The 21251-nt window shown below is 42.2% G+C and overlaps 1 protein-coding gene across 1 annotated transcript in view; it reads right to left on the bottom strand.

The window, feature by feature from the left end:
- Window positions 1-21251, bottom strand: part of PTPRK (protein tyrosine phosphatase receptor type K) — a 590849-nt gene that overhangs the window by 229555 nt on the left and 340043 nt on the right. The window lies entirely within an intron of this gene.

Raw genomic sequence — 21251 nt, forward strand, 5'->3', positions numbered from 1 at the left:
AGCCGGGATCAAGTGGAGTGCCCCAAGGGTCGGTCCTCGGGCCGGTTTTGTTCAATATCTTCATAAATGATCTGGAGGATGGTGTGGATTGCACACTCAGCAACTTTGCAGATGACACTGAACTGGGAGGAGAGGTAGATACGCTGGAGGGTAGGGATAGGATACAGAGGGCCCTAGACAAATTAGAGGATTGGGCCAAAAGAAATCTGATGAGGTTCAATAAGGACAAGTGCAGAGTCCTGCACTTAGGAAGGAAGAATCCCATGCACTGCTACAGACTAGGGACCGAGTGGCTAGGCTGCAGTTCTGCAGAAAAGGATCTAGGGGTTACAGTGGACGAGAAGCTGGATATGAGTCAACAGTGTGCCCTTGTTGCCAAGAAGGCCAATGACATTTTGGGATGTATATGTAGGGGCACAGCGAGCAGATCGAGGGACGTGATCGTTCCCCTCTATTTGACATTGGTGAGGCCTCATCTGGAGTACTGTGTCCAGTTTTGGGTCCCACACTACAAGAAGGATGTGGAAAAATTGGAAAGAGTCCAGCGGAGGGCAACAAAAATTATTAGGGGACTGGAACACATGAGTTATGAGGAGAGGCTGAGGGAACTGGGATTGTTTAGTCTGCGGAAGAGAAGAATGAGGGGCGATTTGACAGCTGCTTTCAACTACCTGAAAGGGGGGTGCAGAGAGGATGGATCTAGACTGTTCTCAGTGGTAGCTGATGACAGAACAAGGACTAATGGTCTCAAGTTGCAGTGGGGGAGGTTTAGGTTGGATATTAGGGAAAAAAAATTTCACCAGGAGGGTGGTGAAACACTGGAATGTATTACCTAGGGAGGTGGTGAAATCTCCTTCCTTAGAAGTTTTTAAGGTCAGGCTTGACAAAGCCCTTGGCGGGATGATTTAGTTGGGGACTGGTCCTGTGTTGAGCAGGGGGTGGACTAGATGACCTCCTGAGGTCCCTTCCAACCCTGATATTCTATGATTCTAACTGGGAAGCAAAGCCAGAACAATACAGCATTAAGATCAGGAGGCTATACTCTCAGTTTTTATTATTCAGTGTAGGTCTACGGAAGTCAATAAGCTATATTTATTTATTCCATCTGAGATTCTGGCTCCGGGACTGTGCTGGTTTATAAGACCCTTTTCTGGTAACATTTCCTGAACTATTGTGAATCACTTCATGATAATTCATGTATTTTATAAGACAAAAAAAATTGGGATTTTGAATTTCAAAACCAATTCATTTTATTTTATTGAGAGAAGCTATGAACAATTCCTGCAGTAATAGCTTCAGTGTCACGTTCCACTGCCCCCTTGAGAGCGTCTCCAAAAAAAAATCATTGCAGTCCATTTCAAACCTGCCAAATTCAGTGTAGGGTGAACAATATGGAAATACATCAAAGCCATTCAGAATGTTTAGAACTGGGCAATACTGACTGGATGGTGACAATGTAAAGATTTATAACAATGTATGGAATTATTTACGGTTCCTCAATCAAATAACTTATCCTGGCATACGTATGTCTGAAATGGGTACACAATGCAAACATCCCTCCTACCCCAACTTAATATAGCTTCGACAAAGTTGTAAAGTGAAAGTTAGCAACAGAGGACTGAAAAGGTTTAAGGGAAAAAAATCTATGAAATTTCTGCCTGTAATAGCACATTGCCTAGGAGTCATTTATTTTAAGAAACAACCAAAGGAACATGTATTTTTCCAATAAAATCAATCCACTGATAAACACAAAAGGTTCATTTTCATTCCAGATGGCATATATTTTGGCTAATTTGTTTCAGTTAATTAAGCAACAATGTTAAATTCAAGTCTCACAGGGGTTTCACACAGCAGTAGTGCAGAACCAAAACAGCAACTCCAAACAGGTAAAGACATATGGTGGTAAGTACATAAAAAAGAAATCTAACCCCACCCCACTACCATCCTTCTATCCTGTCCCACAAAAAGAAAAACACAACACTTTTAAGAAAATGGAGTAATTAAAGTGTGGTTCTATCTTTGAAAAGTGACTATGTAAAAATTGTTAGTCAATACGTCCTCACCCTATGCTTATTCAGAACAATGATGACCTGAAGAGGATCTCTGCTGCTTCCAAGAACACCTTGTTAAATTCTATCGTCACTTTGAGGTGATGTTCGGGATGAGATTTCTTTGCCTCTGCATCTCTGCCAGAGATGACATTACTCTGGAGCTACTAGATATTTTTCTGGAAGTGTATACTTGCCATTTTTAGAAGGGATTAGATTGCCCAAATAGCTAGTATTTACAAAATTTTGTTAGGGAGGGATTTCCCATGAGCTTCCTTAGAAGGCCTGCACCCAAGGCACTCATCTCATGTTGCACAATTTGAAAATTGTGCTCTCATATGAATTCATGGTATCTCAGAATGGGAACAGCTGGAATTCTTTTCATTCATCCTCAGTGACAAACCTAGGCCTGATTCAATGATGTGCACAAGTTCTACGCAGTGTAGTTCGGGACAATCTGGACTCTAAGGTATCTGAGCTAATTATTCACCTAAATCTCTCTTCTCCCCCCCTGATTTTCTGGCATAACCTAGGCATAAGCCACTTTGGATCTTTATCTGAATCAAACCTCAGCAAAGTAGCATAGCTTAATGAAAGCAGTTCATTTCCTGTGGAACATGCATATTAAATGGCAAACTAATGAATTTTAAGGTCAGTCTTATAGCAAACAACATAAACATTGTTGAGGATGATACACCACCAACTCTGAGTTCTGAAACTCTGCAATATGAAGCTATGTTTAGAAGTATATACTTTGATTAACAGCATGATTACTACAAGTGAAACTATGCATTAATGAGACTAATATACCACTGCATATTAAATTTTTATGTTCGATGTAAAGTGTATTCTTACATTAGCATATGCATTTTGTTTTTAAGCTCTTGAGGACAAAGACTTATTTAGAAAGTCTCTTCCAGTTCTAATAAATTATGCATGAATTTTAATCAGTTAGCAAACGAACTAGTAATTGTTCTGCAGCAGTATTAATATTCTTCATAACACAATGCACTATCAGATCCAGAGGTATGGGGCAACCAAAAATCCCTAAAGTACACTAAGAGTCAACTGAAGCATACAGTCCCAATATACCAGATAAACTTTTTTGATGTTATCCAATTAACTTACTATTAATGATTCTCATTCATTATTCTATGACCAGATCTATCAAATATTCTCCAATTACCATTTCAAATTGTATAATTTGCTTTTATAGACTTAGTAACCTGAAAATGTTATGACTTGAAAAATAACACTAACAATTAGTGGGTGTGTTGAGACCATTATGATGTTGTGATATCACTTCCATTATGCTATTATCAGATTTATGCAACACTACCCAATCAATGGGCTCTCAGGTTGGAGTCACTGCATAAATCAGTACACAGTACAGTGATCCTGCAGGATAAGGGAGCATGTGGTTTTCTAGTCTGGTGGTCCAGTTCCTATAGAATAAGGAGCAATAATGTTGCCGAGTGAGCTGGGAAGATAGTTTGTCCAAATGTAAAGGTTTCAGGTGTGGTATAGAAAGAAATGAAGGTGATAAGCAAGAGGGGACCTCCAAACAAAGTTACCCTCTCAAAAAAGTTCACTCTGGGTAGAAGCATACAAGAAATTAGTCACAAGTAAATACTATTACAAAACCCCTTCACATAACACAAGAACTAGGGGTCATCTGATTAAATGAATAGGCAGAAGGTTTAAAACAAACAAAAGCAGGTACTTCTTCACACACCACATAGTCAACCTGTGGGACTCATTGCCTTGGGATGTGGTGAAGGCCAATACTATAAATGGGTTCAAATAAGAATTAAATAAGTTCATGGAAGACAGATCCACCAATGGCTATTACCCAACATGATCAGGGTGTCCCTAAACCTCCAACTGCCAGAAGCTGGGCCTGGACGATGGGATGGATCACTTGAAATTGCCCTCTTCTGTCCTTTCTCTCTGAAGCAACTGACATTGGACACTGTCAAAGACAGGATACTGGGCTAAATGGTCCATTAGTCTGATCCAGTATGGCCGTTCTTATGACCAGAGAGATGCGAACTTTTCACAGCAAACAATTTTTTCACTGAATTTAGCTTTAGTCTTGAGTTGAAACTTATACAATGTTTTATGCAGAAATCTTTCAACCTAGGGATTGTTCATGGGCTATTTCAATATGATCACAGAGTAGATATTTGTAACAAATTCCAAACTTTTCACATAGGTCACACATGTGTTCTGTGATGAGTGCAAATCTAGCAATCAGGTGTGAATACTTTCATTTGGAACTAAGGATAAGCTTTCCACAAATACTGTGTAGCCATTTTGGTGAACAATCCTGCCAGTGAACTTGGCTGCTAGAATGTCTGCAGAAAGAAAACATAAAAGGAGCACAAACTTCTAAAATGTGAATGTTCATGCATAATGTTTTGAAGTATTTGGCCAGATCAAAATGCCTAAAGCTAAGTTAATCACAAATTAAGACTGGCATTTCATCAGTATGACATCTCCATTTTGTCTATTAGTAATTCAGTATGTTCAAATCAGGATTTGAATGACATTATGAATTAAATGCACTGAGTTATTTAGACACCACTGAATAGAGTAGGCACAAAGCATCAACTTTAACTAATTTTTCTTGTTGTTAAATGTTGTGTCACATCCTTAACATTACACATAATGTGTTAATAATTATCTATCATGGGCAAACAAGCAACCAGAAAAATTACTAATGATTTTAGTATCATAAGTGGTATTATAAAAGTAAGACATTATGCACTAGCATCTAAAATATACCTATTACAACATTACTACATTATTCAATATAATTCACCCAGTCCATGTGTATGTACTATACTATAAAACACCACACACAGTCCACATGTACGTACTGTAGCACACCTCCACCCCCACTACTACGTCTCTCTTCCAATACAGAACATGTGCCCACACTTTGGGTGAAGGAGGAGGGTTAAGGTAACATTTATTTTAGTGGCAGCAGTTTGCCAAAGTTAACAGTGTTGCCAACTTTTTTTCTTTTTATTTTCTCACAATTCTTACAGTATTTGATATTTTACTAAAAGCCCTAGCTGTGATGATATGAAAAGCTCAGCATCATTTTAAAACAAGTGTCTAGCCCTCAGTTCCAGGAAAAGAACAAAAAACAAAAAAAAAACCCCTTGAAAATGTGACCTGCGTTCATTTGAAACATACAAAAACTAAATAAGCAAGTAAAAAGAAATGCAACATTTATTTTTAAACCACATTATTTGTAAGCCAGTCACATGATTTTTGAACATTTGGGGTTGGGCAATATTGTAACTGTGAATACTTACTCTTTCATTTGAATAACTATCATCATCATCACAAACAATGAACACCACAATTCTGAAGCAACGCTCTTAGGTTAAAAGAAAAGGAGTACTTGTGGCACCTTAGAGACTAACAAATTTATTTGAGCATAAGCTTTCGTGAGCTACAGCTCACTTCATAATATGATGACATTGCAACCTGCAGCACTGGTATGTTTAAAATATTCAAAATATAGAACTTTGTGCCAATATTCAAAAAGGGTATGGATGACCCAGGTAATTACAGGCCAGTTAGTTGGATATCAATCCCACACAAAATAATGGAAAAGCTTATGTAGGATTCAATTAATAAAGAATTAAAGGATGAGAGTATAATTAATGTCAGTCAGCATGGTTTTATGGAAAACAGATCTTGTCCATCAAACCTGATTTCTTTTTTTGATAAGTTTGGTTGATAAGGATAACTGCACAGATGTACGGCTGGGGTCAGAAGCACTGCGTGTTTGTCTGTTGGTGTTGGTATCAGGGCAGAAGAGTATTTAAAGCACCCAGGGTTACAGGGCAGGAGGTGACATAACCCCTCACTGGTCTGGACTGCACCCCAAAACTGTGACACCTGCATACAGTTCTGGTGTCCACATTTTTTTAAAAAGAATGTTGAAAAATTGGAGAGGGTACAGAAAAGAACCACAAAAATGATTTGCAGGCTAGAGAAAATGCCTTACAGAGAGACACTTGAAGAGTTCAATATGTTTAGCTTATCAAAAGAAGACTGAAAAATGACTTGATTGTGATGTATATGTACATTCCCCCAGGAAGAAAACGTTAGATACTAAAGGGCTCTTTAATCTAGCAAAAAACGGCGTAATGAGAACCAATAGCTGAAAAGCTAAAGCCAGATAAATTCAGATTAGACTTAAGTCACAAATGTTTAACAGTGAGAGTGATTAACTGTTGAAACAAGCTACCAAGGGAAGTGGTGGATTCCCCGTATCTTCATGTCTTCAGAGCAAGGCTGGATACCTTTCTGTAAGGTGTGCTTTATTCAGACAAGACATGGGGCTCAATACAGGGCAAATGAGTGACATGTATTGGCCTTTGTTGTGCAGAAGGTCAGACTAGATGATCTAATGGTCCCTTCTGGGCTTAAGTGATGGAAAATTTGGACATTAAAAACATATGGAATTTTTCAGCAAAAATATTTGTTTTTAAATGCTATTGTTCCATGGATGGAATAAAATAACGCTTAATAAAAAACATTTCGTTCAATATTCCCCAAGCAATGTTATTTTTGACTAGAAAGCTTTGCAGTGATGGAAGAAAATTAACTGGTACTGAGCAAGGCAATTCACCTTTAGCTTAATAACTGCTTGAAATACACATTGGCAGTGCTCTAAACTGCTAAAAGAGAAACTGATGCAGCTCTGCCTAAAGGTCTTATTCTCCCAAGTGTCAGGAGGAGCTAGGGGTACAGTGTACACAAAGATGGGGTTGTGGTGTCTCCTGGGGATTACAGGAAGGAGCATTTTACTGAACAGAAGCTCTTGTAGCCAGTTAAGGAGCAATGGTGTCAGACTGCCTTAGGGACTAACGGGTTTGTGAGGTAGACAGTGTGTCTGTGGTTAGAAGAAGGGTCATTTAAAAAAGCCAAACAAGAAGATTACACAAAGAGCAGTTAGTCAATGGGAACTGACCACCTATCTCTCTTAGGCCCTTTTAAAAATCCCACCATAGACAATTCAATGTTCACAGGATCTGTCAAGGTTCCTCCCCCACTCTGAACTCTAGGGTACAGATGTGGGGACCTGCATGAAAAACCTCCTAAGCTTATCTTTACCAGCTTAGGTCAAAACTTCCCCAAGGTACAAAGTATTCCACCCGTGGTCCTTGGAATGGCCGCTACCACCACCAAACTAATACTGGTTACTGGGGAAGAGCTGTTTGGACGCATCTTTCCCCCCAAAATACTTCCCAAAACCCTGCACCCCACTTCCTGGACAAGGTTTGGTAAAAAGCCTCACCAATTTGCCTAGGTGACTACAGACCCAGACCCTTGGATCTTAAGAACAATGAACAATCCTCCCAACACTTGCACCCCCCCTTTCCTGGGAAATGTTGGATAAAAAGCCTCACCAATTTGCATAGGTGACCACAGACCCAAACCCTTGGATCTGAGAACAATGAAAAAGCATTCAGTTTTTTACAAGAAAACTTTTAATAGAAAATAGAAGTAAATAGAAATAAAGAAATCCCCCCTGTAAAATCAGGATGGTAGATATCTTACAGGGTAATTAGATTCAAAAACATAGAGAACCCCTCTAGGCAAAACCTTAAGTTACAAAAAAGATACACAGACAGAAATAGTTATTCTATTCAGCACAATTCTTTTCTCAGCCATTTAAAGAAATCATAATCTAACACATACCTAGCTAGATTACTTACTAAAAGTTCTAAGACTCCATTCCTGGTCTATCCCTGGCCAAGACCAGCATCCAGACAGACACAGACCCTTTGTTTCTCTCCCTCCTCCCAGCTTTTGAAAGTATCTTGTCCCCTCATTGGTCATTTTGGTCAGGTGCCAGCGAGGTTACCTTTAGCTTCTTAACCCTTTACAGGTGAGAGGAGCTTTCCCCTGGCCAGGAGGGATTTCAAAGGGGTTTACCCTTCCCTTTATATTTATGACACGCCCCCCAAATCTCAGCTAGGGTGAAACACTGGCTGGGATTTCTTCCTGGAGCTCTAGGAAAAACAGAGTTAATAAGACACATGCATCTCTAAATATACTACCAAGTACATAAAGACTAACAATATTTTCCACATCTCAAGGACGATTTTAACCAGTTGACTCTGGGAAACTTTCACGGGAGAGTGCATCAGCCACTTTGTTAGAAGCTCCTGAGATGTGTTGGATGTCGAAATCAAAATCTTGGAGAGCTAAACTCCACCGAAGAAGTTTTTTGTTAGTTTCCTTGACGGTGTGAAGCCACTTCAGTGCAGCATGGTCGGTTTGCAGGTGGAAACGCCGTCCCCAAACATATGGGCGTAGCTTTTCCAGAGCGTAGACAATGGCAGAACATTCTTTTTCAGTGACTGACCAGTTGCTTTCCCTCTCAGACAGTTTTTTGCTGAGAAACACTACAGGGTGGAATTCTTGATCAGATCCTTTCTGCATTAAAACTGCTCCCACACCACGCTCAGATGCATCTGTGGTTACTAGGAACGGTTTGTCAAAGTCTGGGGCCCTTAGTACAGGGTCAGACATGAGTGTCGCTTTAAGCTTGTTAAAGGCCTTCTGACACTTTCCGGTCCACTGAACAGCATTTGGCTGTTTCTTTTTGGTTAGGTCTGTCAGTGGGGCAGCGATTTGGCTGTAGTGCGGTACAAATCGTCTGTAATAACCGGCCAAGCCTAAGAAGGATTGAACCTGTTTCTTTGACTTTGGGACAGGCCACTTTTGGATAGCATCCACTTTGGCCTGTAGGGGGCTGATAGTTCCTTGACCCACCTGGTGTCCAAGGTAAGTCACTCTGTTTAGGCCTATTTGACACTTCTTAGCCTTAACAGTTAGTCCTGCCTCCCTTATGCGCTCAAGGACTTTTTGTAGATGTTCCAGGTGGTCTGCCCAGGAATCCGAAAATATGGCCACATCGTCAAGGTAGGCGACTGCATATTCTCCTAATCCCGCTAGGAGACCATCTACAAGTCTTTGGAAAGTGGCGGGTGCATTTCGCAGCCCGAAAGGGAGTACATTAAATTCATACAGCCCGAGATGTGTGATGAAGGCTGACCTTTCCTTGGCAGATTCATCTAGCGGTACCTGCCAGTACCCCTTTGTTAAGTCCAAGGTAGAGATGAACTGGGCCCGTCCCAGTTTCTCTAACAGTTCATCTGTGCGTGGCATTGGATAGTTGTCTGGGCGAGTTACAGCATTTAGCTTACGGTAGTCCACGCAAAAACGTATTTCCCCATCTGGTTTGGGAACTAGAACCACTGGAGATGCCCATGCACTTTCAGAGGGGCGGATTACACCCATCTGTAACATATCCTGGATCTCCCGTTCTATAGCAGTTTTAGCTTGAGGAGACACCCGGTAAGGTTGGACCCTAGTTGGGTGAGCATTACCTGTGTCAATGGAGTGGTATGCCCGTTCAGTCAGTCCTGGGGTGGCTGAGAACGTTGGCGCGTAGCTAGTGCACAGCTCCTGGATCTGCTGTCGCTGCATACGCCCAAGGGTCATGGAGAGGTTCACCTCTTCCACACCACCAGCACATTTCCCTTCGTAGTAGACACCTTCAGGCCACTCAGCATCATCTTCTCCCTGGGCTGTAAACTGACAAACCTTTAATTCTCTGGAATAAAAGGGCTTTAGAGAATTAATATGGTACACCTTAGGCTTTCGGTTGGAGGTGGGGAATGCTATGAGATAATTAACAGCTCCCAGGCGCTCCTGGACCATGAATGGCCCTTCCCACGATGCTTCCATTTTATGGGCCTGGAGCGCCCTTAAGACCATGACCTGGTCTCCTACTTTGAAGGAACGCTCTCTGGCATGTTTATCATACCAGGCTTTTTGCTCTTTTTGAGCATCCTGTAAGTTTTCTTTAGCAAGGGCTAAAGAGGTTCGGAGGGTGTTTTGTAGGTTGGTTACAAAGTCCAGAATGTTAGTTCCTGGAGAAGGTGTAAATCCCTCCCATTGCTGCTTCACCAACTGCAATGGCCCCTTAACCTCACGGCCATATACAAGTTCAAATGGGGAAAACCCTAAACTGGGATGTGGTACAGCTCTGTAGGCAAAGAGCAACTGCTGCAACACTAGGTCCCAATCATTGGAGTGCTCATTTACGAATTTACGTATCATGGCCCCCAAAGTTCCATTAAACTTCTCCACCATGCCATTTGTTTGATGGTGGTAAGGAGTGGCAACCAAGTGATTTACCCCATGAGCTTCCCAAAGGTTTTTCATAGTTCCTGCCAGGAAATTAGTCCCTGCATCTGTGAGGATGTCGGAGGGCCAACCTACCCTGGCAAAAATGTCTGCTAGTGCCTGGCATACACTTTTAGCCCTGGTGTTGCTTAGAGCTACTGCTTCCGGCCATCGGGTGACAAAATCCATGAAAGCCAGTATGTACTGCTTTCCTCTGGCTGTCTTTTTCGGAAAAGGACCCAGAATATCCACAGCTACTCGCTGAAATGGAACTTCAATGATGGGGAGTGGTTGTAGAGGGGCTTTGACCTGGTCTTGGGGTTTTCCCACTCTTTGGCACACCTCACAAGACTGGACATAGGTAGAAACATCCTTGCCCATTCCCTCCCAGTGGAATGACCCCCCCAAACGGACTTTGGTCCTGTTCACCCCAGCATGGCCACTAGGGTGATCGTGGGCTAAGCTCAAGAGCTTGGCCCGGTATTTAGTTGGAACTACCAACTGTCTCTGAGGATGCCAGTCTTCCTGGTGTCCACCAGAAAGAGTTTCCTTGTATAAAAGTCCTCTTTCTACAACAAACCTGGATCGATTAGAAGAGCTGAGAGGCGGTGGGTTGCTCCGTGCCGCCGTCCAAGCTCTCTGGAGGCTTTCATCTGCTTCCTGTTCGGTCTGGAACTGTTCCCTTGATGCTGGGGACATCAGTTCCTCATTGGATTGTGGACCTAGGCTTGGTCCCTCTGGAAGCGATATAGGGGATGGAGCTGTTTCTGTTGACTGTGAACCGCTCTCCGCTGGTGCACTAGGTTGGGATTCAGGCTCCGGCTGAGCCTCTTGTGTAGGGTTATCGGCTGCTGCCAGTTCAGGTTCGGTGGGGCCCTCTGGTGTTGAGGTTGCAAGTACTGGATTCAGTGCTGGCACGGGGTCTGGTGTTGGTTGTTCGGCTGGTTCCGGTTCTGGGACTGGTTCCGTCTGGGTCTCTGGGACTGGATCCACTACTGCTGTTGCAGACATTGGCCTGGGGTCCGGGTCCATCACCTCTGACTGGGTCCTGATAGAAGTTTCCGGAACAGAGCTAGGCCTCACGGCTTGTTTAGCCTGGCTGCGGGTGACCATTCCCACCCTCTTGGCCTGCTTCACATGATTGGCCAAGTCTTCCCCCAACAGCATGGGGATGGGATAATCATCATAGACTGCAAAAGTCCACATTCCTGACCAGCCCTTGTACTGGACAGGCAACTTGGCTGTAGGCAAATTGAAAGAGTTGGACTTGAAGGGTTGAATCGTCACTTGGATCTCTGGGTTGATTAAATTGGGGTCCACTAAGGAAGCATGGATAGCTGACACTTGTGCTCCGGTATCCCTCCACGCGGTGACCTTCTTCCCGCCCACACTCACAGTTTCCCTCCGCTCCAAGGGTATCTGGGAGGTATCTGGGCCTGTGGACCTCTGGTGTGATTCCGGTGCAATGAACTGTAATCTGTTGGGGTTCTTGGGGCAGTTGGCCTTTACATGCCCCAGCTCGTTACATTTAAAACATCGTCCAGCTGACGGGTCACTGGGGCGAGGAGGGTTGCTGGAGAACGGGGTGGCAGGACAATAAGGGGTCTGGAGGGTTCTTTGGGAGGTAGGTGGGGCCTTGGGCGGCCCCCGGTAATAGGGTGTGGTCTGGGGTGGTCCCTTCTGGTCTCCGCTCCAACTGCGACCAGTTTTCTTCTTCTCTGCCACCTCCACCCATCTGGCTCCAATCTCTCCTGCCTCGATTACAGTTTTGGGTTTCCCATCTAGGATGTATCTTTCTATTTCCTCAGGAACACCCTCTAAGAATTGTTCCATTTGCATTAGGAAGGGCAAATTTACTGGAGATTCAACACTTGCTCCTGATATCCAGGCATCCCAATGTTTCACAATGTGGTAGGCATGTCGGGTAAATGACATGTCTGGTTTCCACCTTAGGGCTCTGAACCTCCAACGAGACTGCTCGGGTGTTATCCCCATTCTGACTCTCGCCTTGGATTTAAACAGTTCATACTTGTTCATGTGTTCTTTAGGCATTTCAGCTGCCACCTCAGCTAAGGGTCCACTGAGCTGCGGCCTCAGCTCTACCATGTATTGGTCAGTAGAGATGTTGTACCCAAGGCAGGCCCTTTCGAAGTTTTCTAGGAAGGCCTCAGTATCATCGCCTGCCTTGTAGGTGGGGAACTTTCTGGGATGGGAAGTGGTACTTGGAGAAGGATTACTAGGGTTTGTTGGGATATTCTGCTGAGCCTTTATCTTCTCCATCTCCTCCACATACTTCCTCTCTTTTTCCTTCTCTTCCAGTTCTTTGTCCCTCGCTTCCATAGCTCTCCTGTGAGCAGCCGCTTGGTGTTGTTCTGCTTCTCTCGCTGCCTCCCTTTCTTGTTCCTTCTTCAGCCGCATGAGTTCTATCTGTCTTTCATGTTCCCTTTGTCTTTCCTCAGCCTGAAATTTGGCTAATTCCAGCTGTAGTCGAGCTGAGGATTTGGTCATTCTAACCTCTCTGTTTTTAACTAACTTTACACCCGAGGTTTAGAAATAAACAAAAAAAACCTTGGCTGTAAAATTTTGCTGTGCTGGAATAGAATACCTATTCTCTGATAGTGATTGTCAGCCTACAGAAAAAGACAATTCCCTTGTCTCTGCTCTGGGCCCAAATTAAAGCAAAAAAATTCCAACTACTTGGAAACCTGCTTATCCAGCCCAAAGAAAAAGCAAATGGGTAGAACACACACCCCCTATTTACTTTTAGGAAGAAAAGAAAAAAAAAAACCTCTGGGTTGGAAGACTGTGAATTTCCCTGCAGGAGTTAAGTACCCTGCCTCCAGGCAAAGAAAACCTGCAATTCACAAGATAATCCCCTTTTGTCTCTGCTTGGCCACAAAGCAGAGAAAAACAATCTGCTTTCAGTTTCAACTGCTTTCTGGACTTCCTTTCCAAAGGAAAAAATAATTTCTTTTTAAAATCTGTATTTCTAGTTCAAAAAATCTCAACTGGATCTCAAAATGATTTCAGGTTAATCCCACCACTATGCCACCATGTCAAGGTTCCTCCCCCACTCTGAACTCTAGGGTACAGATGTGGGGACCTGCATGAAAAACCTCCTAAGCTTATCTTTACCAGCTTAGGTCAAAACTTCCCCAAGGTACAAAGTATTCCACCCGTGGTCCTTGGAATGGCCGCTACCACCACCAAACTAATACTGGTTACTGGGGAAGAGCTGTTTGGACGCGTCTTTCCCCCCAAAATACTTCCCAAAACCCTGCACCCCACTTCCTGGACAAGGTTTGGTAAAAAGCCTCACCAATTTGCCTAGGTGACTACAGACCCAGACCCTTGGATCTTAAGAACAATGAACAATCCTCCCAACACTTGCACCCCCCCTTTCCTGGGAAATGTTGGATAAAAAGCCTCACCAATTTGCATAGGTGACCACAGACCCAAACCCTTGGATCTGAGAACAATGAAAAAGCATTCAGTTTTTTACAAGAAAACTTTTAATAGAAAATAGAAGTAAATAGAAATAAAGAAATCCCCCCTGTAAAATCAGGATGGTAGATATCTTACAGGGTAATTAGATTCAAAAACATAGAGAACCCCTCTAGGCAAAACCTTAAGTTACAAAAAAGATACACAGACAGAAATAGTTATTCTATTCAGCACAATTCTTTTCTCAGCCATTTAAAGAAATCATAATCTAACACATACCTAGCTAGATTACTTACTAAAAGTTCTAAGACTCCATTCCTGGTCTATCCCTGGCCAAGACCAGCATCCAGACAGACACAGACCCTTTGTTTCTCTCCCTCCTCCCAGCTTTTGAAAGTATCTTGTCCCCTCATTGGTCATTTTGGTCAGGTGCCAGCGAGGTTACCTTTAGCTTCTTAACCCTTTACAGGTGAGAGGAGCTTTCCCCTGGCCAGGAGGGATTTCAAAGGGGTTTACCCTTCCCTTTATATTTATGACAGGATCATACACACCCCATCCCACCCCACCCCCAAACAAGGCACCAGCATAGCTTGCAACCTTATCCCTACCACTGGAAAACAAGGAGAGCTCTGACTATACATACACTTACATGCGATTAACGTGTGATCAGTCAGCAAACACCAGCACTTTGCTTTATTTTATTATATATAATAAAGGTGTAAAGTTTAATAGGGTTTTATAAGTGTCTGATAACCCACCAAGTTAACTATTGTTAACAAGTCTGTTCATTATTCATTTGCATGCCATGAAAAAAAAAATCACGGTATATTTACTGGGTTTCACTAAACAAATATCACAGACCAAAGCACCATCTCTCTCAGCACATTCGTAACTGGCATTTATGAATAATTTAAAATCCATATTCAAGTCAGTCACAGAAAGTAGACACAAAAGCAGCCCACAGCAGTACTATGACACCCAGTCTCAATGATCTTTTAAGGTTTTCTTCAACCAAACAGCATCCCAGTGGACTCTCATAATTGCCTTTGTGCCTGGCTACTCAAAATTAGCAGACAGTCGGTCCACTTCATCCAGTCACCTTGCTGGTATTGTTTCCCCCTTTGCTACTCAAATATTATGTAATACAAACCATGCAGCAACGAAAATGGGAAATATATGACTCATGGAGATCCAGCCTCGTTAAGGGGCATTGCCAGCACCCTTGCAGTCTACCAAGTGCACTTTGAAAAGTTACCCGACCTGCACTTGTAGTTAAATCTTTCCTTGCTGCTGTGCAAACGTCCAGCTTCACGAGCCAGGGAAGCAAAGAGTAGGCCAGGTCTCCCAGGAGATGCTTAATGAACTTGCACAGCTCACTGAAAACTTTCCCCACTGTGTATTTTTAACCCCAAACTGATTGCCCACCAAGAGACAGCAGTATGGGCAAGCATCCAAAGCACAATCACAACCCACTTTTCCACCATCAAAGCAGCTTTCGTTCTGGTGTCTCTGTACTGGATGGCAGAGATAAGCTCAGTACACAGATCTAGGATGGGGCCTGCAACATCTGAAAGTTCTGCAGCAACAGCTGATCATTCCAGATCTGCATCGCAGTATGATCTCACCAGTCACTGCTTGTTTCTCAGGCCCAGAAATGCCACTCCACCATGTGGAGCTGGTCAACGAATGTCTGCAATACTCAACCATTTTCATACATTGTTTTCCATCATCCATTATTCCTCCTTATTGAGTCTTGTCTTATCTTCAGTGCAACACCACCAGCCGTTGTCGCAGTGATAGTCACTGAAATTCCACCACCACAGAAGAATTGCATGCCCTATCTCTAAAACAGACGTGATAACTCTGCTGATCTGTGCAGGATCCATGTTTCTGTGAGCACAAAGAACTGTAGGAATTCTTTTTTAAAGTGCAAAAGTTATGGGATGGAGGAAAGGACACTATGGGAACTTGGCCCCAAACTCCTACAGGTCCCTGAGCACAGTGCTGGAATCCCACAATGCACTGTAAAACATCCCAACAAGATGATGTGACAGATAGTGGTTCTGCGCCACTGAGGTGCCTACCTATAGTGTACTACATTTTCTGCTGATTCAGTTTCTCACAGTGAGGACATGCAGAACCAGGAAGAGCAGCCAAGTGCATGCGTGGCTATAGCAACTTAGCAATTTCAGCACCTGGAATGCAGCAAAAATTCTGGCAGAAAAAACTTTTTAGGGTAGATGTAGCCCTAGTCTTCTCTTCCTGGTCATAGTCTCTCCTCTGACTCCTGAAACAAGCTCCCCTCTGCTTATTCAGGTTAGATTATCAAAATGTTCCCCCTTTGCCCAATGTGCATGTCTCTTTTCAACAGCAGCTTCTAACTACTTTTGTCTTTTTTCTTTCTTTTCTTCTGTGGCTTTTCCATTGCTCCAGCCTCACCCTTGCAGACAACCTGGGAAGAGCCAATTTCTCCTAAGCTGCAGACATCTCATTGTTCTAGGGTGCTTCCACATTAACAACTCAATGACTCTTGTTGCACTACTCTAGCCCAGGTCTGTCCATAAATGGCTGATTCTACATACCCTGCGGCATTCAGTGATACAGCAATTTCATAAAACCAAGCAGAATTCAAAAGTTTTACATAGATAAGTTTTCCAAATTGTCACAACCGTCACATGTTTATATTTTTCAGATGAACAAGACAGAGATAGTTCAAAAACACATCTTAGCACTTTCAACTATTCATCTGTGTGCACAAATTACAGCAGTTATGACGTGAAAGACCTAACAGCATGAGATCTATCACTCTACTGCAAAGCTCTAGCTGCCCTTCCAGCACTGTCAGTCCCACGCTGAGCTGCTTCATATGTAGGATTGGAAGGATAATATTTTTTATCAGTAAACGTCGATAAACATTTATTTCACTACACAGACACAAACAAAAAATGTCCATTGATACTAATTGAAATTTACATGTAGGAAAAGAAAGAAAAATGATCCTTGAGAAGTTTTTAGAGTTGGATGTATGAATACTTAATTTGTATATTTGGATCTGTGATGTTGACAAATTGTGTTTTAACTATTTATAAAGCTTTAACTTTTTAAAATCTTAATGTCTAGTGCCATTAATTGTTTGACCTCCCCACTCCATTGTTTGACCCCCTTCTCTAATTTTCCCACAATTGTGAACATTTAAATTTATAAAAATAAAAAATGCTTAAAGATTGATATCCACTGAAATTATTAAAAAGATAAAAATTGAATTCTGCCAAGCCTATTCATATGATATGGGATATACACTCATTGTGATTTCAACAAGTAAAATTTACCCCTTAACTGCCTTGTACCTTGTTGCCAGTTGATTGCCTTGACATTGATACACAGTACCTACAAAATGTTAGTATTTAATTAAAGGAGTTAGTTGGCTGGAACAAAAGAACACTAAGCAATTGCTTGGTGACCAGCTGGCATCAAGTGATTTATCCAACTCATATAAAAGGCACAGCTATAAATATGGCATTAATTCTTATTTGTCTTTATTACCAGAAATGGGAAAACTGAAACAATTTGTCTTAAACACAAGCATTTTAACATAAGCATCCAAAATAATTTGGTAAAATTTAGTGATGTATAAAGATCCTGTTAGTATGAACATACACAACAGAAACGGCAAACTGAACAGCAGCCCATGACACTGCATAATTATGACCCCACTGTATTTAGCCACAGCAACGTCAGCTTTAAATTTAGGGTCTCTGCAAATGTTGATACTGAATGTGTCACAATTCACCTCAAACTTTCAGGCACCTGCATAATATATCACGTTTATGTCTGCGGTACAAAAAAGATTGTGCAGCTATAAAAGTGTTTAATCTTTGTGACACAGTAGTTACTGACCGCCCAAAGTGCTGAAATAAGAATTATTATTTCACAGTGGAAACTGCTAACTTCTGCATAGTGATTTTATATCCTATGCATCATCATGGCATTTTATTCACCTTGATTTGAAACACCATTGCAATCATTTTATTATCTGCCCTTAAATAAAAGGAACAGTGTGTTGTTTCAGCACTCTCAGCAGAAACTGAAAACAACATTAGGGTCATGCTCAGCATATATATGAAAATAAACAGGATTTTCTTAAAAACTGAAGTATGTTCTCCCCCACATCTTGTAAGCACAGATACACTCCTGACATTTTACGATACCAGTACATGATACCATAGTAATCAATTAGAAGTGGATGGCTTGTTTTGTCAAAAAGATTATATATTGGATTATAAAGACATTTATACAGGACATTATTTCAGAGAGCAACGAAAATACACAATAGTTGGTCTACATGAAAGAAAATGTGGTGACCATAATGTGCTGCACTGCATATAAAGATGAAGATTTTGGTCAGAGTAAATGAGCCAGTTGTAAAGCTAATTCAAGAATTTTCATCACAATTACTTCATTCTCCACATGCATCAGTGAGTCCTACGAGATCTCAACTTTTAGGTTATTGCTAGAAAAGAACATTCATTGTAGGTTAAAAACAAATCTGAATCCTTTCTTCAAAAACTGGCACCTCCCAAAAATGATTTAGAATCCGCTAATACATGGCTTATGCAATGGAGTGAGTGAGAATACTACATTTTATACACCATTGTACAAGTAGTCATGCTGTCAAATTGCAAGTTGCCTGTAATGGAAAGGAGGAATAAAGCTGAAGGGGTAAGTGCAGAAATACAGTGTCCTGTTTGAAACATTAAACCATGCAGATGGTGACAAAGCATAAGGCACTAAGATTCCACAGATGTGTTATAGTTTTATTCATAGTCAATGACAAGAACTTAGCCCTCAGCATTTGAAGAGGCCTGGCACACCTCTGAATTTGAACCTTGCTTAGATAAAACTTCCACTGAAGTGACCAAGTTTTGCCTAAGAAAGAGCAGCAAGATTTGCCTCATGGTTTACAGTTATATACTATACATTTGTTTTGTGAACTGGAACTATGCAGATGAATTACTTGTTTAAATTTTAAGTCTTGAGTTGAACCCAGTGCCAACATCCTCAATTTGCATTTATTTATTATTTGTATCATCAAAGCACCTAGGAGGCCAGCCATGGACCAGGACTCCATTGTGCTCAGTGCTGTACAAACACAGACCAAAAAGCCAGTCTCCAGCCCCAAAAGAGCTTAGAATGTAAGCAGAAGACAGAGACAATAGATGGACACAGACATATGGGGAAGTAGAAGGAAACAATAAGACAATGTTGGTCAGCATGATAGGCTGTGGTCTCAGCACATTAGCAGCGTAAATGTCAAGCTTTGTGTTTGGATTATAGCAAAGGACAGTTTTAAGGAGCGATTTGAAGGAGAAAATGAAGTGGCGTTGCAGATGTTTACTGGAAGTTCCTCCTAAGTGTGTGGGAGGAAAGCACATAGGTGCTTGTTTGAAAAATTAATTAGCATTCAGTAGAGGCTGGCATCATGGTCTGACTGGAGATAGGAATCAACCTTTGCACAGTGAATGAGAGATGGTACACAAGGTGGGATTGGAAGGGCCCGGACAGTGAAGTAGTTTGTTACAGGAGAGGGAGCCAGCAAAGAAATGCAGAGTGGTGTGACACAACGAAAGAGACAGACTAAGAGAATGATCTTTGCTGCAACATTCTGAAAGGATACAAGCAGGGCAAGATTGCACTTGTCATGGCCAGAAGAAAGGATGTTGCGGTATTCAAGATGCGAGCCTGGATGAGAGTTTTATCAAATTGGATGAATAAGGAAGTTGGTATCTTAAGACTTATTATGTAGAAAGAATCAGCAAGATTTAGACATAAGTCAAAAATGATGCCCAGGCTTTGGCCTGAGTGACAAACAGGATGGTGGTACTGTCATTAGTGATCAAGAAAGAAGGTTGCGGGGAAGGCTTGTGGGAAGCCACGTTTAGCCCCGCTGAGCTGTGGCTGATAGCTAGAAGTCCACAAGGAAATGTCAGAGAGACAGGTGAAGATTTTACTGAAAAGGAGACAGGTCTGAAGTACAGAGATAGACCAGGCAGGGTCAGCATAGAAATGGTAATTGAATTGTGTTTGCGGATGAGAAAAGGTACAGGAAGAGGAGAAAGGGACCAAGGACAGACCCCTGTCGAATGCCCACAGAAAACCGGAGGGAGGTGGCGGGGGCGGGTGAGAAGGACACACACTGAAGGGGTGATTAGCAAGGTAGAAGAAGAAACCAGGAGAGGAGAGAGTCCTGGAAGCCAATGGAGGACAAGATTTCAAGAAGACAAACATGGTCAATTATGTTGAAGGCAGCTGTCAGGTCAAAGAGGATGAGGACGGAGTACTGGTTCTGAGATGTGGCGAAGAAGAGATCATTACAGATTTTGGTGAGAGTGATTTCAGTGGAGTGCCTGGAACAGAAGTTAAATTGGAGTGTTTTTAGGATGGAACTGGAGTAACGAATGTAAACAGCACATTCAATGAGCTTAGAAAATAAAGGAAAAAGGGTAGGGGTGGTAGCAGGAGAGGCAAGTGGTGTAAAGAGTGGGTTTTTGTTTTGTTTAAGATGGGAGAGACTACAGCATGTTTGCATTGTGAGGGGAAGTCAGGGGAGAGTGAGAGGTTACGGAGTAGAGTGGGTGAGACACTTCTGCATCTGTGAGGGAGAGAGAGAGTTTGTGCTAGGAGGGCGGCAAGCTGAGAAAAAAGGGAAGGTCACACCATATTTTGTCAATTTTTCTCGAAAAAAAATTGTCGAGATCCTTGTGGACAGAGAAGTGGAAGCAGGAGATGGGGAGAGTGTGAGAAGTGAGTCAAAGGTTATGAAGAGGTGCCTGGGATTGCAGGCATGGGATTCAACTAAATTGGAGAAGTAGAGTTGTTTAGTAGGGAAATGGCAGAAATGGAGGAGGAGAGGTTGAATTTGTGAGCCAGTGCTGGGCGTTGGCAGAGCAGGAATTGCGTAGGACAGAGGGATAAAAAGGAGTCAAGTCAACGGTGGAGAAGAGAGAAACATGGAGAGAGTCAACAACCATATCAATGGAAGAAAGGACAAGGAGGAGAGGCTGACAGCAGACGAGAAGACATCAACAGTGATGGACTGGAAGTCATGGAATGGCTGAGTGAACAGGGTGCGTGGAGGAAGGGCTGATGCCACAAAGTCACTTTTACTTCCAGTTTGTAATCCACATAGAGAATAGAAATTCTTTATTTTTTCTTAAATATGTAGGAAAAAATATTTTCACCAGACGAAGTGTGCTTCCAATTAGCCAAGGGTAAGGAACTCTTAACAAATTCCAAACCTCTACATCTAACATTAACACACTTTCATATAATGAATACCTGGGGATGACAAGTGCTTAAGTATCTTTAAGCTACACTAACTAGAAATGCTTCCCTAGATATTGGTAAACAGATGGACAGCAGTTAAGAAAGGAAGCACAGTGTTTTAATAAAGGGGTTCTGGGTGATGTAGTAAAACAAGCAGAATGAGATCTGCACGGTTTATACGGTCCCCCAGACATTAATTTGGAGTATTTC

Source organism: Eretmochelys imbricata, chromosome 3, assembly GCF_965152235.1.
Source record: "Eretmochelys imbricata isolate rEreImb1 chromosome 3, rEreImb1.hap1, whole genome shotgun sequence".
Lineage (NCBI taxonomy): Eukaryota > Metazoa > Chordata > Testudines > Cheloniidae > Eretmochelys > Eretmochelys imbricata.